We start from the raw sequence: 20,880 nt of genomic DNA on the forward strand, positions 1-20,880 counted from the left end.
TATTACCCATGTCCTTGAGGTGAACGATGGTTTTGGAGTGACTTGGCTTGCCGTGGCCTCCAACGATGTTCTTTAGTTTGGATGAAAAGTCACCCAGGCAGCATTTTGGCAAGGTTTTTCTATACGGATATGTCGAATTAGGAGCTGGATTATGCCACTCAGCCTCTCGAGCCTGTTCTGTCATTCCATAAGAGCATGGCTGATCTGATTGTAAGCTCCTGCCTACCCTCATGTAATCTCTCAATCCCTTGTTATTCTAGCAACCTCTGTCTTAAAAATAGTCAAAGATTTTCTTTCCACTGTCCTTTAAAGAAAGTTTCAAAGACCCACGACACCCTGGGAAAAGAAATGTCTCCTCACCTCCATCCTAAATGGGTGGGTGACCCCTTATTTTTAAACAGCGGCCCCCTAGTTCTTGATTCTCCCACATCATTTCTGCACTTTCTACCTGGTACTGGCAAGGTATCTAGAGGGGATGGGTGTGCAGGCAGTGCTATGTTCCTCTTGCACTATGTTTGAAGTGAGGGACGACGACAGTGTCCCTGCTGATTACATCTGTGGGAAGTGCACCCATCTACAGCTCCTCCAAAACCGTGTTAGGGAACTGGAGCTGGAGTTGGATGAACGTAGGATCATTAGGGACGCTTTAGGAATACAGTTACTCCGAGGAATGACGCTTTAGGAATACAGTTACTCCGAGGAATGAAAACAGATGGGTGACGGTGAGAGGGGCTGGGAGGAAGCAGTCCGTGCAGGGATCCCCGGTGGTCGTTCCCCTTAGCAACAAGTACTCCGCTTTGGATACGGTTGAGGGGGTTGACATACCAGTGGTGAGCCGCAGTGAGAGGCTCTCCAGCACTGTGTCCGTCTCTGTGGCTCGGGAGGGTAAGGGGCAGAGCGGGAGGGCAATAGTTATTGGGGACTCGTTAGTTAGAGGGATAGATAGGAGGTTCTGTGGCAGCAAAAGAGACTCACGGATGGTATGTTGCCTAACGGATGCCAAGGTCCGTGACGTCTCAGACCGTGTTTTCCGGATTCTGAAGAGGGAGGGGAAACAGTCACAAGTCGTGGTACACATTGGTACCAATGACATAGGTAAGCGAAGGGACGGGGATTTAAAGCAGGAATTTCTGGAGCTGGGCTGGAAGCTGAGAGCCAAGACAAAACATGTGGTCATCTCTGGTACGTTGCCGGTGCCACGTGATAGCGAGTTGAGGAACAGAGAGAGAGTGCAGTTAAACATGTGGTTGCAGGGATGGTGCAGGAGTGAGGGTTTCAGATACGTGGATAATTGGAACACATTCTGGGGAAGGTGGGACCTGTACAAACAGGACGGGGTGCACCTGAACCAGAGGGGCACCAATATCCTAGGAGGGAAATTTGTTACGGCTCTTCAGGGGGGTTTAAACTAATTTGTCAAGGGAGTGGGAAAAGGAGTTGTAGTCCAGAAGTCAGTGAGGGTGGTGAGGTATTGCGGAAGGTATCAGGGTCAAGGGTGGGTACCGGTAGACAGGAAGGTGGGTTGAAGTGTGTCTACTTCAATGCAAGGAGCATCCGGAACAAGGTAGATGAACTTGGGGCATGGATTGGTACTTGGGACTACGATGTTGTGGCCATTACGGAGACGTGGGTAGAACAAGGACAGGAATGGTTGTTGGACGTTCCGGGGTATAGATGTTTCAGTAAGTGTAGGGAAGCTGGTAAAAGAGGTGGAGGAGTGGCATTGTTAATCAAGGATAGTTTAACGGCTGCGGAAAGGCACTTCGAGGGGGATCTGCACACTGAGGTAATATGGGCTGAGGTTAGAAATAGGAAAGGAGCGGTCACATTGTTAGGAGTTTACTATAGGCCCCCAAATAGTAATAGAGATGTGGAGGAAGAAATTGCTAAGCAGATTATGGATATGTGTGGGGGTCACAGGGTAGTTGTCATGGGGGACTTTAACTTTCCAAATATTGGTTGGAGCCTTTGTAGGTCAAATAGTTCGGATGGGGCAGTTTTTGTGCAGTGTGTGCAGGAGGGTTTCCTGACATAATATGTGGATAGGCCGACAAGAGGTGAGGCCACATTGGATTTGGTACTGGGAAATGAACCGGGCCAAGTGTTAGATTTGGTTGTGGGAGAGCACTTTGGAGATAGTGACCACAATTCGGTGTCTTTTGTTATTGCAATGGAGAGGGATAGGGCCGTACGGCAGGGCAAGGTTTACAATTGGGGGAGAGGTAATTATGATGCGATTAGGCAAGAATTAGGGGGCATAAGTTGGGAACAGAAACTGTCAGAGAAAGGAACTAATGAAAAGTGGAACTTTTTCAAGGAACAAATACTGGATGTCCTTGATAGGTATGTCCCTGTCAGGCAGGGAGGAAATGGCCGAGTGAGGGAACCATGGTTCACGAAAGAGGTGGAATGTCTTGTGAAAAGGAAGAGGGAAGCTTATGTAGGGATGAGGAAACAAGGTTCAGATGGCTCGATTGAGGTTTACAAGTTAGCAAGGAATGAGCTGAAAAAGGGGCTTAGGAGAGCTAGGAGGGGACACGAGAAGTCCTTGGCGGGTCGGATCAAGGAAAACCCCAAGGCTTTTTACTCTTATGTGAGGAATAAAAGAATGACCAGGGTGAGGTTAGGGCCGGTCAAGGACAGTAGTGGGAACTTGTGTATGGAGTCAGTAGAGATAGGCGAGGTGATGAATGAATACTTTTCTTCAGTGTTCACCAAGGAGAGGGGCCATGCTTTTGAGGAAGAGAAGGTGTTACAGGCTAATAGGCTGGAGTAAATAGATGTTCGGAGGGAGGATGTCCTGGCAGTTTTGAATAAACTGAAGGTCGATAAGTCCCCTGGGCCTGATGAAATGTATCCTAGGATTCTTTGGGAGGCAAGGGATGAGATTGCAGAGCCTTTGGCTTTGATCTTTGGGTCCTCGCTGTCCACGGGGATGGTGCCAGAAGACTGGAGGATGGCGAATGTTGCTCCTCTGTTTAAGAAAGGGAATAGAAATGACCCTGGTAATTATAGACCGGTTAGTCTTACTTCGGTGGTTGGTAAATTGATGGAAAAGGTCCTTAGAGATGGGATTTACGACCATTTAGAAAGATGCGGATTAATCCGGGATAGTCAGCACGGATTCGTGAAGGGCAAGTCGTGCCTCACAAATTTGATAGAATTTTTTGAGGAGGTAACTAAGTGTATTGATGAAGGTAGGGCAGTTGATGTCATATACATGGATTTTAGTAAGGCGTTCGATAAGGTCCCCCATGGTCGGCTTATGATGAAACTGAGGAGGTGTGGGATAGAGGGAAAGTTGGCCGATTGGATAGGTAACTGGCTGTCTGATCGAAGACAGAGGGTGGTGGTCGATGGAAAATTTTCGGATTGGAGGCAGGTTGCTAGCGGAGTGCCGCAGGGATCAGTGTTTGGTCCTCTGCACTTTGTGATTTTTATTAATGACTTAGAGGAGGGGGCTGAAGGGTGGATCAGTAAATTTGCTGATGACACCAAGATTGGTGAAGTAGTGGATGAGGTGGAGGGCTGTTGTAGGCTGCAAAGAGACATAGATAGGATGCAAAGCTGGGCTGAAAAATGGCAAATGGAGTTTAACTCTGATAAATGTGAGGTGATTCATTTTGGTAGGACTAATTTAAATGTGGATTACAGGGTCAAAGGTAGGGTTCTGAAGACTGTGGAGGAACAGAGAGATCTTGGGGTTCATATCCACAGATGTCTAAAGGTTGCCACTCAAGTGGATAGAGCTGTGAAGAAGGCCTGTAGTGTGTTAGCTTTTATTAACAGGGGGTTGGAGTTTAAGAGCCGTGGGGTTATGCTGCAACTGTACAGGACCTTGGTGAGACCACATTTGGAATATTGTGTGCAGTTCTGGTCACCTCACTATAAGAAGGATATGGAAGCGCTGGAAAGAGTGCAGAGGAGATTTACCAGGATGCTGCCTGGTTTGGAGGGTAGGTCTTATGAGGAAAGGTTGAGGGAGCTAGGGCTGTTCTCTCTGGAGCGGAGGAGGCTGAGGGGAGACTTAATAGAGGTTTATAAAATGATGAAGGGGATAGATAGAGTGAACGTTCAAAGACTATTTCCTCGGGTGGATGGAGCTCTTACAAGGGGGCATAACTATAGGGTTCGTGGTGGGAGATACAGGAAGGATATCAGAGGTAGGTTCTTTACGCAGAGAGTTGTTGGGGTGTGGAATGGACTGCCTGCAGTGATAGTGGAGTCAGACATTTTAGGAACATTTAAGCGGTTATTGGATAGGCACATGGAGCACACCAGGATGATAGGGAGTGGGATAGCTTGATCTTGGTTTCAGACAAAGCTCGGCACAACATCGTGGGCCGAAGGGCCTGTTCTGTGCTATACTGTTCTATGTTCTCTGTTCTATCCACCCTGTCAATACCCCCTCAGGTTCTTAAAGGTTTCAATCCAGTCGCCTCTTACTCTTCTGAACTCTAGTGGATACAAACCTGACCTCTCCAACCTCTCCTTCTAAGACAACCCGCCCATTCCTCGTATTAATTTACTAAACCTTCTCTGATCTGCTTCCAACACATTTACATCTGTCCCGAAATAAGGAAATAATGGCTCGGAATACTGCGGCGAGTAACTCACCTCCTGGCTCCCCAAAGCCTGTCCGCCATCCACAAGGCACAAGTCAGGAATGTGATGGAATACTCCCCACTTGCCTGGATGGGTGCGGCTCCAACAACACTCAAGAAGCTCAACACCATCCAGGATACTTGATTGGCACCACATCCACAAACATTCAATCCCTCCCCCACCGACGCTCAGTAGCAGCAGTGTGTACCATCTACAAGATGCACTGCAGCAATTCACCAAAGATCCTTAGACAGCACCTTCCAAACCCACGACCACTTCCATCTAGAAGGACAAGGGCAGCAGATGCATGGGAACACCCCCACCTGCAAGTCCCCCCTCCAAGCCACTCACCATCCTGACTTGGAAATATATCAGCCGTTCCTTCGCAGTCACCGGGTCAAAATCCTGGAATTCCCTCCCTAACGGCATTGTGGGTCAACCCACAGCACATAAGACCATAAGACATAGGAGCAGAATTAGGCCACTCGGCCCATCGAGTCTGCTCCCCCATTCAATCATGGCTGATATTTTTCTCATCCCAATTCTCCTGTCTTTTCCCTCCCTGATCCTCTTATCAATCAAGAACTTATCTATATCCGTCTTAAAGAAACTCAATGACCTGGCCTCCACAACCTTCTGCGGCAAAGAGTTCCACAGATTCACCTCTCTCTGGCTGAAGAAATTCCTCCTCATCTCTGTTTTAAAGGATCGTCCCTTTAGCCTGATGTTGTGCCCTCTGGTTCTAGTTTTTCCTACTAATGGAAACATCCTCTCCACGTCCACTCTATCCAGGCCTCGCAGTATCCTGTAAGTTTCAATAAGATCCCCCCTCATCTTCTAAACTCCAACGAGTACAAACCCAGAGTCCTCAACCGTTCCTCATGGACTGCAGCGTTTCAAGAAGGCAGCTCACCACCACCGTCTCAAGGGCAATTAGGAATGGGCAATAAATGCTGGCCTAGCCAGCGACGCCCATCTCCCACAAATAAATGAATAAATAAGGAGACCAATACTGTGCACAATACTCCAGATGTGGTCTCACCAATGCCCTGTACAACTGAAGCATTTCCTTCCTACTCTTGTAATCAATTCCCCTCACAATAAATAATAATGTTCTATTCGCTTTCCTAATTACTTGCTGTACCTGCACATTAACCTGTTGGGATTCATGTACCAGGACGCACAGGTCCCTCTGCATCTCAGAGCTCCACATGTAGTCCCTCACCACTGAGATCATTTTTTTTAAAGTCTCTGCCAAAACAGACAATTTCACATTTTCCCACATTATACTCCATTTACCAGACCCTTACCAACACCCTCTACTCTCTTCCACCTTTTTCTGACAGGAAAAAGATACAAAAGTGCAGGTTAGGTGGATTGGCCATGCTAAATTGCCCCTTAGTGTCCAAAGATGCGCAGGTTAGGTGGATTGGCCATGCTAAATTGCCCCTTAGTGTCCAAAGATGCGCAGGTTAGGTGGATTGGCCATGCTAAATTGCCCCTTAGTGTCCAAAAATGTGTAGGTTAGGTGGATTGGCCATGCTAAATTGGCCCTTAGTGTCCAAAGATGTGCAGGTTAGGTGGATTGGCCATGCTAAATTACCCCTTAGTGTCTAAAGATGTGCAGGTTAGGTGGATTGGCCATGCAAAATTGCCCCTTAGTGTCCAAAGATCTGTAGGTTAAGTGGATTGGCCATGCAAAATTGCCCTTTAGTGTTCAAAGATCTGTAGGTTAGGTGGATTGGGCATGCTAAATTGTCCCTTAGTGTCCAAAGATCTGTAGGTTAGGTGGATTGGCCATGCTAAATTGCCCCTTAGTGTTCAAAGATGTGCAGGTTAGGTGGATTGGCCATGCTAAATTGCCCCTTAGCGTCCAAAGATGTGCAGGTTAGGTGGATTGGCCATGCTAAATTGCCCCTTAGTGTCCAAAGATGTGCAGGTTAGGTGAATTGGCCATGCTAAATTGCCCCTTAGTGTCCAAAGATGTGTAGGCTAGGTGGATTGGCCATGCTTAATTGCCCCTTAGTGTCCAAAGATCTGTAGGTTAGGTGGATTGGCCATGCGTTGGACATGTACCAACCGACTCAAGAACATCTTCTTCCCTGCTGCCATCAGACGTTTCAATGGACCTATCTCGCATTAAGTTGATCTTTCTCTACACCCTAGCTATGACTGTCACAGTACATTCTGCACTCTCTCCTTTCCTTCTCCATGAATGGTATGCTTTGTCTGCATAGCGTGCAAGAAACAATACTTTTCACTGTATACCACTACATGTGACTAATAAATCAAATCAAATCTACAGATTCCTTATGTCATCTTCACAGTTTAAGTTCTTGCCTTTCTGTGCATCATTAGAAAGTTCAGCAACCATGCCTTCAATTCCTTCATTCAAATCATTGGTGTAAATTGGAAAAATGTCCCAGCACTGATCCCTGTGACACATCACTCATTACACCTTGCCAATCAGAAAATTACCCCCTTATGCCTCCTCTCTGTTTCCTGTTAGTTAGGCAATCCTCTATCCGGGCCAATGTGTTACCCCCGCTACACCATGAGCGTTTAGTTTTCACCATATCTTGATGTGGCACCTTACCAAATGCCTTCTGGAAATCTAAGTAAGATATCACTAATGCTTCACTCTCGCTCTCAGCACTGGGATCAGTCGTGGTTTAGTTTCTTGCCCTCATACTGCTGAGGCGCGAAGGTTGTGGGTTCGAATCCTCCTCTGGAGGCTTATGAAAATTAGGGAGTGCTGTCGTTCAGTTAAGATGTGAAACCAAGGCCCTCAACCTGAACTGGAGCAGCACGGTGGCACAGCAGTTGGCACTGCTGCCTCACAGCGCCAGGGACCCAGCTTCGATTCCGGCCTCGGGTCACTGTCTGTGCGGGGTCTGCACATTCTCCCCGTGTCTGTGTGGGTTTCCTCCCACACTCCAAAGATGTGCAGGTTAGATGGATTGGCCATGCTAAATTGCACCTTGTAGCCAAACATGTATATGATAGGTGGATTAGCCATGCTAAATTGCCCCAAAGATGTGCCGGTTAGGTGGATTGGCCATGCTAAATTGCCTCTTAGTGTCCAAAGATATGCAGGCTAGGTGGATTGGCCATGCTAAATTGCCCCTTAGTGTCCAAAGATGTGCACGTTAGGAGGATTGGCCATGCTAAATTGCCCCTTAGTGTCCAAAGATGTGCAGGTTAGGAGGATTGGCCATACTAAATTGCCCCTTAGTGTCCAAAGATGTGCAGGTTAGGAGGATTGGCCATGCTAAATTGCCCCTTAGTGTTCAAGGATGTGCAAGTTTTGTGGATTTTAAACAACTGTCAGGCCATTAGCTGTAAGTAACTCAATTTCTGATTGCGAAAACTTACTTTTTAATAATTATCCAGAAGTGTTTACATGGGCAGTCACTTTTAAAGGTCGTTAAAACAGCGATGGCAACCTGGGCTAGTGAGTGAGCTGAATGAGTGGCCCTCCTTTATCTCAATGGGCCGCAAGATTGAAATCGGGTTTGTTCACTCACCGTGACCCCAAGAATAAGATTAAATAAATCTAATCCCCCTGGATATTTCATCGCGAGTTATAGAAAATGCTTCATCATTTATATATTAATGGAACTCTCATCAACTTCAAATGGTTAAAACAAAAGAAACATTGATGTTTTGGACCCAGAGGGAGCGCACGGCTCTCACAGTCAGTGTTGTGAGCAATCAGCACTCACCTCACTTCACTCACCCTCGCTTTACAAAGAACAAAGAACAATACAGCACAGGAACAGGCCCTTCGGCCCTCCAAGCCTGCGCAGCTCATGTGCCCAACTCCACCATTCGTTTGTATCCCTCTATTCCCAGTCTGTTCATGTGGCTATCCAGATAAGTCTTAAACGATCCCAGCGTGTCCGCCTCAATCACCTTGCTTGGCAGTGCATTCCAGGCCCCCACCGCCCTCGGTGTAAAATACGTCCCCCTGACATCTGTATTGAACCTTGCCCCCCTCATCTTGAGCCCGTGACCCCTTGTGTTCGTCACCTCCGACCTGGGAAAAAGCTTCCCACTGTTCACCCTATCTATGCCCTTCATCATTTTATACACCTCTATTAGGTCACCCCTCATCCTCCGTCTTTCCAGGGAGAACATCCCCAGTTTACCCAATCTCTCCTCATAGCTAAGACCCTCCATACCAGGCAACATCCTGGTAAACCTTTTCTGTACTCTCTCCGAAGCCTCCACGTCCTTCTGGTAGTGTGGCGACCAGAACTGGATGCAGTATTCCAAATGTGGCCGAAGCAACGTTCTATACAGCCGCAACATCAGACCCCAATTTTTATATTCTATGCCCCGTCCAATAAAGGCAAGCATGCCATATGCCTTCTTCATCACCCTCTCCACCTGTGCTGCCACCTTTAAGGATCTGTGGACTTGTACACCCAGGTCCCTCTGTGTGTCTATACTCCTGATGGTTCTGCCATTTATTGTATAGCTCCCCCTTACATTAGATCTACCGAAATGCATCACTTCGCATTTATCTGGATTAAATTCCATCTGCCATTTCTCCGCCCAATGTTCCAGCCTATTTATATCCTGCTGTATTCTCTGACAATGTTCATCACTATCTGCAACTCCAGCAATCTTCGTGTCATCCGCAAACTTACTGATCACACCAGCTACACCTTCCTCCAAATCATTTATATATATCACAAACAGCAGAGGTCCCAGTACAGAGCCCTGCGGAACTCCACTAGTCACAGACCTCCAACCGGAAAAAGACCCCTCCACTGCTACCCTCTGTCTTCTATGGCTAAGCCAGTTCTCCTCCCATCTAGCTCGCTCACCTTTTAGTCCGTGAGATTTAACCTTTTGCACCAGCCTGCCATGAGGGGCCTTGCCAAACGCTTTACTGAAATCCATATAGACGACATCCACGGCCCTTCCCTCGTCAATCGTTTTTGTCACCTCCTCAAAAAACTCAACCAAATTTGTGAGGCATGACCTCCCTCGTACAAAACCATGCTGTCTATCGCTAATGAGATTATTCAGTTCTAAATGCGCATATATCCTATCTCTAAGAAATCCTCTCTATCAATTTCCCTACCACGGACGTCAAGCTCACCGGCCTATAATTATCCGGGTTATCCTTGCTACTCTTCTTAAATAACGGGACCACATTTGCTATCCTCCAATCCTCTGGGACCTCACCTATGTCCAGTGAAGGGACAAAGATTTCTGTTAGAGGCCCAGCAATTTCATCTCTTGCCTCCCTGAGGAGTCTAGGATAGATGCCATCTGGCCCTGGGGATTTGTCTGTCTTAATATTTCCTAAAAAACCTAACACTTCCTCCCTTGTAATTGAGATTTTTTCTAACGGGTCAACACATCTCTCTGAGACACTCCCAGTCAACATGTCCTCTCCTTTGTGAATACTGATGCAAAGTATTCATTTAGGATCTCTCCTACTTCCTTTGGCTCTAAGCATAATTCCCCTCCTTTGTCCCTGAGAGGTCCGATTCTTTCCCTAACAACCCTCTTGTTCCTAACGTATGTATAAAATGCCTTAGGATTCTCCTTAATCCTGTCTGCCAAGGACATTTCATGACCCCTTTTTGCCCTTCTAACTCCCTGTTTGAGTTCTTTTCTACTTTCTCTGTATTCCTCCAGTGCTCCATCTGTTTTTAGCTGCCTGGACCTCATGTATGCCTCTTTTTTCTTTTTGATTAGACCCACAATTTCACTGGTTATCCACGGCTCTCAAATCCTACCTTTCCTATCGTTCCTCTTTACAGGCACATGCCTGTCCTGCAGTCCTATCAACTGCTCCTTAAAAGACTCCCACATGCCAGATGTGGATTTACCCTCGAACAGCCTCTCCCAATCAACAGCCACCAAATCCTGCCTAATCCGGCTGTGGTTAGCCTTCCCCCAATTCAGCACCTTACCCATAGGACAACACTCATCTTTTTCCATTACTATCCTAAAGGTTACAGAATTGTGGTCACTATTTGCCACATCTTCCCCCACTGAAACTTTGATGACCTGACCGGGCTCATTCCCCAGTACTAGGTCCAGCATAGCCCCCTCTCTAGTTGGACTGTCAACATATTGTTCCAATATGTTACGTGCGAATCGCTTCAGTCACACCAGTAGGAATAAAACTACGCGGATGGGAATCAGCGGAATGCGGCAACCCCGCGCCCGGGCAACGGTCAACAAAATGTCTGGTGGGGGCCGCACTCAGAACCCAGTTGGGACGCATGTGGCCCCCGGGATACAGGTTACCCACTGCTGATTTAAATCATGCTTAAGCCCGATATTTTTTAATAGGCTTCTTGTGAAGGCCTTTAGCCGAAGCTAGGCCGTGGGTGCTGTTGGGGGGAGAGAGGGAGGGTGGAGGGTGGGGGCAGAGCCAGCTACAAACTGTTTAAACTTGAGCAAAACACGGTGGAAGCGCGATTGGCGACCAGCGTGATCGGTGGTTACAATTGCGCCATCTTTTGTGCCATCTACATCGGCCTCATGCGATTTTGGCCTCCTGATTTGAGGAAGGATGTTGTGGCATTGGAGGCAGTTCAGAGGAGGTTCCCCAGATTGATTCCGGGGATGAAAGGGTTGACGTACGAGGAGAGATTGAACAGTTTGGGTTTGTACTCGCTGGAGTTTAGAAGGATGAGGGGGGATCTGATCAAGGGATATAAAAGAGATTGATAAAGTAAATGTGGACCAAATGTTTCCCCCTTGTGGGGCAATCTCAAACAAGAGGTCACAGGGTATAGGTTGAGAGGCGGTAGATTTAAAACTGAGATGAGGAGGAACTACTTCTCGCAGAGGGTGGTGAATCTGTGGAACTCGCTGCCCCATAGCGCGGTGGAGTCTGAATCATTGAATGGTTTCAAGAAGGAGGTAGATATATTTCTGATAAGAAAAAGAGACAAGGGGATACGGGGAGCAGGTAGGGAGGTGGATTGGAGACCAGGGAGAGATCAGCCATGATCTGATTGAATGGCAGAGCAGGCTCGAAGGAGTGATTGCCTAAAGGGATATGGGGAACATTTCCAGCAGCCTGGCACTCCCTCAGTGCTGCCACGGGATGTGCGCTCCTGACACTTGTGCCACTCCAGCAAGATTTTTACAGCCCTTCCCTCCGGCGGGATCTTCCAGGCGAGCCCCCCCACCGCCCCCGAAACCTTCAGCCTCACACTCCCTCCCACCCCACCTGCGCCCCCAACCCCTCCAATCCTGTGGCGGGTCCTCCGACGGTCCTCTGATGTGCCACGCAAAGTGCCGTAAAGATGTCACTGGGGAGCCAACCACCTCCACCACTGGGTAATCCGCGGGGGGGAGGGGGTGGGGCGGTGGGATTGGGGGGTGGGTGGAAAATCCCACTCCTGGAGTGGGACTCAAATCACTGAACTCAGAGAGAAAACAGCCACGAAAAGACACAAGTTCTTCCTTCATATCTGAGCAGTTCTCTCCGACAGATTACTTCTTTCTTCCACCTAAAATGTTTCATGCAAACTCATCATTTTGAGCCAGAATGTGTGATTAAATACACCCCTGTGCGAACATTGTCCTGTTCACTCATTCGAGAACGTGTAAAGCTGTTTCCTTGTACTTCAAAAATAAGGCACAATTCCAACACTATCCATGGTGAAGTTTTTTTCTGGATGAAACTGTACACAGAGACAAAGCCCTCGGGGGATTAAAGGAAGATCAGTGATCAGCAGATATTGGGGTGGGTTCTTCCCAGCCTCGGAGAGGCAGCTTTGGAGAGCCGGGGGTTGGGCAGTGGGTGTGGGATGGGGGGGCTGTGGGGGAGTGGTAAGACAAGAAAGTTCAGTCAAGGCCACTGTTGTACCAGCCTCCAGGACACTGTCACCCAGGCAGGTTCGCTCTGGCAGACACTGCTTTTACCCTCTCCGTGACAGCTATCACGGGATCATCGAATCCCCAACTGTGCAGAAGGTGGCCATTCGGCCCATCAGGTCTGCAGCAACTCTCTGACAGAGCATCCTGCATAGGTACCGCCCCCTTCACTCTATCCCTGTAACACCATGCATTCCACTCACCTGCACGTCATTGGACATTAAGGGACAATTTAGCATGGTCAATCCACCTAACCTGCACCTCTTTGGACACTAAGGGGCAATTTAGCATGGCCAATCCGCCTAACCTGCACATCTTTGGACACGAAGGGGCAATTTAGCATGGCCAATCCACCTAACCTGCACATCTTTGGACACTAAGGGGCAATTGAGCACGGCCAATCCACCTAACCTGCACATCTTTGGACACTAAGGGGTAATTTCTGGTTGGCAGGATGTGATGAGTGTTGTGCCTCAGGGCTCAGTGCCGGGATCTCAACTTTTTACAATTTATGTAAATGGCTTGGATGAAGGGACTGCAGGGATTGTTGATAAATTTACTGATGATACAAAGATTGTTGGGAAAGTAAGTTGTGAAGATGACATGAGGAAGGTACAAAAGAATCATAGAATGCCTACAGTGCAGAAGGAGACCATTCCACCCATGATTCTGCACCGACCACAATCCCACCCAGGCCCTATCCCCGTAACCCCATGTATTTACTCTAGCTAGTCCCCCTGACACTAAGGGGCAATTTAGCATAGCCACTCATCCTAACCCACACATCTTTGGAGTGTGGGAGGAAACCGGAGCACCCAGAGGAAACCCACGCAGACACGGGGAGAACGTGCAAACTCCACACAGACAGTGATCCAAAGCAGGAATTGAACCCGGGGCCCTGGTACTGTGAGGCAGCAGAGCTAACCACTGTGCTACCATGCCGCCCCAACTCCCCTCCAAGGACAACTAGGGATGGGCAATCAATGCGGGCCCAGCCAGCGACGCCCATGTCCCATGAATGAATGAAAAGAACAGGCTGGAATGTTCCATTGTCAACGGGGTGACTCCACACTTTAACCTCCAGCCCAACGCCATCCGCCCCGCAATCCCGCAAAGATTTCCCAGGTCCAGCATCGTTGCTGGATGGATGTGCAGCGCCACTCTGTAGCAGAAGGGGTTAACATTGCTCTGATTACTGAAACGTGGAGCCTTATCCATGATTAGCCTGGGCATATGGCTGGGCCCACACTGCTCCTCAATCACTGCCAGTCACACAGCCTGATTCGCTGATGAGGCACTTCGGTGTGCAACACACACACACCAGCTGCGTATACGGCAGCAACATTAAAGCGACAGCCACCTGCTCCCTCGGCAACCCGTGCTTTTCAATTGTGAAGCAAACCGTCAGCAATCCTGCTTCCTGCGATGCGTAGGTTAGGTGGATTGGCCATGCTAAATTGCCCCTTAGTGTCCAAAGATGTGTAGGTTAGGTGGATTGGCCATGCTAAATTGCCCCTTTGTGTCCAAAGATGTGCGGGTTAGGTGGATTGGCCATGCTAAATTGCCCCTTAGTGTCCAAAGATGTGCAGGTTAGGCGGATTGGCCATGCCAAATTGCCCCTTAGTGTCCAAAGATGTGTAGGTTAGGTGGATTGGCCATGCTAAATTGCCCCTCAGTGTCCAAAGATGTGCGGGTTAGGTGGATTGGTCATGCTAAATTGCCCCTTAGTGTCCGAAGATGTGTAGGTTAGGTGGATTGGCCATGCTAAATTGCCCCTGAGTGTCCAAAGATCTGCAGGTTGGACGGATTGGCCATGGTAAATTATCCCCTTAGTGTCCAAAGATGTGTAGGTTAGGTGGATTGGCCATGCTAAATTGCCCCTTAGTGTCCAAAGATGTGTGGGTTAGGTGGATTGGCCATGCTAAATTGCCCCTTAGTGTTCGAAGATATGTAGGTTTGGTTGATTGGCCATGCTAAATTGCCCCTTAGTGTCCAAAGATATATAGGTTAGGTGGATTGGCCATGCTAAATTGCCCCTCAGTGTCCAAAAATGTGTAGGTTAGGTGGATTATCCATGCTAAATTGGCCCTTAGTGTCCAAAGATATATAAATTAGGTGGATTGGCTGTACTAAATTGCTCCTTAATGTCCAAGGATGTGTAGGTTAGGTGGATTGGCCATGCTAAATTGTCCCTTAGTGTCCCATGATGTGCAGGTTAGATGGGATTAGCCATGGCGAATGTGTGGGGTTCCGGGAATAGGGAAGGGGGAGAGGGTCTGGGTAAGATACTCTGTCGGTGAGTCGGTGCAGAATCAGTGGGCCAATTGGCCTCCTTCTGCACTGTAGTGATTCGATGATTCCAGGTTGCTTTCCATTACACCAATCCCTAAATTCCTCCTCGCCCCTCGGACATGGGATTTTGTACTAAGTGACTCAAAAAGGATCCTGGCAAACCTTTTGCTGGGGATGGAGTGGAGGTTCCTCTCTGATCAGCGAATCCCTTTCCCCACTTGTTCAGGCGGACACTGGGGGCACCTTTGTGTTCTTGCAGGGTTGCTCCTGGCTCCCACAGACACTGGAAGAGTTTGGTGACCTTCTGGGCCTTCTCTTGACTTCTAAGCTTGTATACATTAGCCGGGATGGCATCAGATCCCAGAGCTTCATGTCGGCCCTTGGCATTTTGCTTTTGGGCCGGAATTCTCCTTTCACGCCGGCGGCTGTGATCCTCCAGTCCCGCTGCAGTGAATGGAGATTTGGCTGAGTGTCAAATTCTCCGTTCTCACTGGCAACGAGGACAGGGCAATGGGGAATTCCGGCCTTAATCCCTGTATCATATTAATCACTTTCTTTCCAAGTTAATGCATATAAGTAGGTTGTGGTGGAGTCCAGAGGCAATCTGTCTCCTGGTGGTAAAGCAGATGGAGCTATAGGGCGGCACGGTGGCACCGTGGTTAGCACTGCTGCCTCACAGCCCCAGGGACCCGGGTTCGATTCCTGGCTCGGGTCACTGTCTGTGTGGAATCTGCACGTTCTCCCTGTGTCTGCGTGGGTTTCCTCCGGGTGCTCCGGTTTCCTCCCACACTCTAAAGGTATGGAGGTTAGGCTGAGTGGCCATGCTAAATTGACCCTAGTGTCAGGTGGTTAATAGGATAAATCAGTTGGGTTATGGGGATTGTGGTTGGTGCAGACTCGATGGGCTGAATGGCCTCCTTCCGCACTGTAGAGATTCTATGATTCTATGAAGGGAAATGCGATGGAAGGCATTATTGCTGTCTTAGTAAGTAAAACTTTCAACTAAAACGTGCACACATTAGGGGAGGCAGTGCCGTAGTGATATTATCACTGGACTAGAAACCCAGAAGACCCAGGGTATTGCTCTGGTGACCTGGGTTCAAATCTCACCCGGGCAGTTGATGGAATTTGAATTCAATAAAAATCTGGAACTGAGAATCTACTGGTGACCATGAAATGATTGTCATAAAAACCTATCTGGTTCACTAATGTCCTATAGGGAAGGAAATCTGCCGTCCTTACCCAGTCTGGCCGACATGTGACTCCAGATCCCACAGCATGGATTGACCATGCTAAATTGTGCCTTAGTGTTCCAAGATGTGTAAGTTAGGTGGATTGGCCATGCTAAATTGCCCCTTAGGATCCAAAGATGTGCAGGTTAGGTGGATTGGCCATGCTAAATTGCCTCTTAGTGTCCAAAGATGTATGTGCAGGTTAGGTGGATTGGCCATGCTAAATTGCCCCGTAGTGTCCAAAGATGTGCAGGTTAGGTGGATTGGCCATGCTAAATTGCCCCTTAGTGTCCAAGGATGTGCAGGTTAGGTGGATTGGCCGTGCTAAATTGCCCCTTAGTGTCCAAAGATATGCAGATTAGGTGGATTGGCCATGCTAAATTGTCCCTTAATGTCCAAAGATGTGTAGGTTAGATGGATTGGCCATGCTAAATTGCCCCTTGGTGTTCAAAGATGTGTAGATTAGATGGATTGGCCATGCTAAATTGCCCCTTAGCGTTCGAAGATTTGTAGGTTAGGGGGATTAGCCATGCTAATATTGTTGACTCTTAATTATTTTAAGTTTAAGTTTATTTATTAGTATCACAAGTAGGCTTGCATTAACACTGCAATGAAGTTACTGTGAAAATCCCCTAGTCGCCACACTCCAGTGCCTGTTCGTGTGCACTGAGGGAGAATTTAGCACGGCCGATGCACCCTAACCAGCACGTCTTTCAGACTGTGGGAGGAAACCAGAGCATTCGGAGGAAACCCATGCAGACACGGGGAGAACGTGCAAACTCCACACAGACAGTGACCCAAGCCGGGAATCGAACCAGGTCTCTGGCGCTGTGAGGCAGCAGTGCTAACCACTGTGCCACCGGATGGGCAATAAATGCTGTCCCAGCCGGTGATGCCCACATCCCATGAATGAATTTTAAAAAAGCAACATGGACATGCACCCACATGCAACCACACATTTCTGTTATATTTATGGCCACCTGGGGGCGCTCTTGGCTGGACAGGGTGGGATTACTTACCCAATCAGACTCTGCAATTTAAGGCATTGTCTAAGATGTCATGGGCCAAGGGTCAGGGAGATGTGTAAAGAAACAAGCCTGAAGGACGTTCTTGCTGCAGTCGGTGATCTGGTCAGCCATCTTGAAGTCACGCCTATAGGTCAATTGAAGGACCTATCGAAGATCTAACTGGGACGGATCCTCGCTCACGAGATTGCCAAGCAACTAGCGTCACTGTGAGTATGGGCTCTTGTTTAGAGATTCATAGGCTCGAATCTTACCGCCCCGCTCTCCCTGGGAATCGGAGCAGGTGAGGGGTGAAACATGCAAAGATCTGTTGACCTGGGGCGGGACTTTCCCGTTTTGGGGCAAGTGCAGCAGGGAAATCCCACCGACAGGGTTCTATAGCACGGCAAGTGGCCCTTCAGCCCATTGTGTCTGTGTCAAGCACCCATTTTCCAGCACTTTCTCCATAGCCCTGTATCCTATGGCATTTCGAGTGCTCATCTCAATGCTTCTTAATTGTTGTGAGAGTTTTCTCCTCTCAGGCAGTGAGTTCCAGATTAATAAAAGTCTCACATTTGTTGGAACAGTGTCCAAGTCATTATGGGCCATTGGTATCAAAGGTAAAGACAAGAAATAGGCCAGGGAGCGAGGGGAGGGCGGAGGAGGGGGTGGTGGAGGGGTCTTTGTTGCTCTCTAAGAGTTTGATTGCGTTTATCGTTACTGACAGGGTGGGGAAGGGGGTGGTTGTCACGACAACAGTTGATGGTAACTTGTTGATTGCTTCTTTTGGTGTGTAAAAGTGGAGAAGTGCTGTTGCAATTGTATCAGGTGTTGGTGAGACAACATGGAATCATAGAGGCCCTACAGCGCAGAAGGAGACCATTCGGCCCATCGAGCCTGCACCAACAACAATCCCACTCAGGCCCTAACCCTGTAACCCCACATATTTACCCTAGCTCGTCCCCCTGACATTAAGGGGCAATTTAGCCTGGTCAATCCACCTAACCCGCACATCTTTGGACACTAAGGGGCAATTTAGCATGGCCAATCCACCTAACCTGCGCATCTTTGGACACTAAGGGGCAATTTAGCATGGCCAATCCACCTAACCTGCGCATCTTTGGACACTAAGGGGCAATTTAGCATGGCCAATCCACCTAACCTGCACATCTTTGGACAGTAAGGGGCAATTTAGCATGGCCAATCCACCTAACCTGCGCATCTTTGGACAGTAAGGGGCAATTTAGCATGGCCAATCCACCTAACCTGCACATCTTTGGACACTAAGGGGCAATTTAGCATGGCCAATCCACCTAACCTGCACATCTTTGGACAGTAAGGGGCAATTTAGCATGGCCAATCCACCTAACCTGCGCATCTTTGGACACTAAGGGGCAATTTAGCATGGCCAATCCACCTAACCTGCACATCTTTGGACACTAAGGGTCAATTTAGCATGGCCAATCCACCTAACCTGCACATCTTTGGACACTAAGGGGCAATTTAGCGTGGCCAATCCACCTAACCTGCACATCTTTGGACAGTAAGGGGCAATTTAGCATGGCCAATTCACCTAGCATGGCGCATCTTTGGACACTAAAGGGCAATTTAGCATGGCCAATCCCCCTAACCTGCCTGTCTTTCGAACTGTTGGAGGAAACCGGAGCACCCGGAGGAAACCCACGCAGACACGGGGAGAACGTGCAAACTCCACACAGGCAGTGACCCGAGCTGGGAATCGAACCCGGGTCCCTGGCGTTGTGAGACAGCAGTTCTAACCACTGTGCCACCGTGTTGCCACATCTGGAGGATTGTGTCTAGTTTTGGTCGCCTTATCTGAGGAAGGATGCGGTGGCATTGGAGGCAGTTCAGAGGAGGTTCCCCAGATTGATTCCGGGATTGGAAAGGTTGATGTACGAGGAGAGATTGAACAGTTTGGGCTTGTACTCGCTGGAGTTTAGAAGGACGAGAGGGGATCTGATCGAGGGATATAAAAGGGATTGATTGAGTAAATGTGGACCAAATGTTTTCCCCTTGTGGGGCAACCTAGAACAAGAGGTCACAGGTATAGGTTGAGAGGCGGTAGATTTAAAACTGAGATGAGGAGGAACTACTTCTCGCAGAGGGTGGTGAATGTGTGGAACTCGCTGCCCCATCGCGCGGTGGAGTCTGAATCATTGAATGGTTTCAAGAAGGAGATAGATATACTTCTGATAAATTAAAATGGGTTAAAGGGATATGGGGAACAGGTGGAGAAGTGGATTGGAGACCAGGGAGAGATCAGCCATGATCTGATTGAATGGCGGAGCAGGCTCAAAGGGCTGGATTTGCCTCCTTCTGCTCCTAATTCCGATGTTCTGCATGAACGGATGGAGGCTGGTTGAGGATGCGATTAAAGCGTAACGCCCATCTTTCCAGAATCTGGTCTTCTTCCATCAGCTGCGTCAACCTACGGTCGGGAAAGTTTGCTGTTGAACTGGCAGACTTGTGGACAGATTTCCCAGCATTGCACAAAGTCTTCCTGTCCGCCTTGCCCTGAGCGAGGTGTTCGTCCGAGTTCTGAGTCAACCCATTCTCCTGCATCCGAGGCCTTGCCCACTCCAACAGCCCGTGCTACACACAGCATCGCAGACTATGCAGCACTCCTTCAGCACTACGCAAGGGAGCGTCAGCCCAATGTGTGTCATGGATGGGTCCTCCTTGACATGAGAAAATGAGTGAGGCCAACTGAACCATGGCTAAACAACTGTAAGCAGAATGTTGGGAGAAGGGCATCATTTGAATGGCAGGGAGGTTCATGAAAACTGTCTCAGATAAGGATACTTTAAGATGCCCCAAGAGAAAGGATCAGTATCCACAAAACAGTCTGGGAATTAAAACAACGAAGACAGCTCATCAATTTAGATTTACTAAGGAAGTAAAAATGAATTTTCTCATTGTTTCCATCCTTGTGGAGTAGGTACATCCACAGTGCTGTTAGGGAAGGATTATGACCCAGCGACAGTGAAGGAATGGTCGATATATTTCCAAGTCAGGATGATGAGTGACTTGGAGGGGAACTTTCCAGTGGTGGTGTTCCCATGTATCTGCTGCCCTTGTCCTTCTAGCAGTCGTATGGGTTTTGGAAGGTGCTGCCTAAGGAGCCTTGGTGAGTTCCTGCGGTGCATCTTGTAGATGGTACACATTGCTGTGTCGGTGTTGGAGGGAGTGGATGTTTGTGGATGGGGTGCCAATCAAGTGGGGCTGCTTTGTCCTGGATGGTGTCGAGCTTCTTGAGTGTTGTTGGGAGCTGCACCCATCCAGGCAAGTGGGGAGTATTCCCTCACACTCCTGACTTGTGTCTTGTAGATGGTAGACAGGCTTTGGGGAGACAGGCCAGAAACGTGGGGCAGAATTCTCCGACCTCGCCTGCGGCTGGGATTCTCCTGCAGTGAACGGAGATTCATCTGAGTGCCAAATTCTCCATTCTCGCTGCAGTGGGGCGTGAACAGCCAGAGAATTCCGGCCGTGCTGTTCGATAGAATCACTAGGACAGGAAGAGAGTTCGTGGGGCAGTTGGTGGGGGAGGTCAGAATGAGGGGCCATAGTTCTGAGGATAAGGGGTAAACCTTTTAGGCCTGAGGTGAGGAGAAATTTCTTCACCCAGAGGGTGGTGAATGTGTGGAATTCACTCCCACAGAAAGTAGTTGAGGCCAAAACGTTGTGTGATTTCAAGAAGAAATTAGATTTCGCTCTTGGGGCTAAAGGGATCGAGGGATATGGGAGGAAGGGAGGGATCAGGATATTGAATTTGATGATCAGCTATGATCATAATGAATGGCGGAACAGGCTTGCAGGGCCGAATGGCCTACTACTAGTTTCTACTTCTAGTTTCTATGTTTCTATGT

This window comes from Mustelus asterias, chromosome 24, assembly GCF_964213995.1.
Source record: "Mustelus asterias chromosome 24, sMusAst1.hap1.1, whole genome shotgun sequence".
In the NCBI taxonomy this organism is placed as follows: Eukaryota; Metazoa; Chordata; class Chondrichthyes; order Carcharhiniformes; family Triakidae; genus Mustelus; species Mustelus asterias.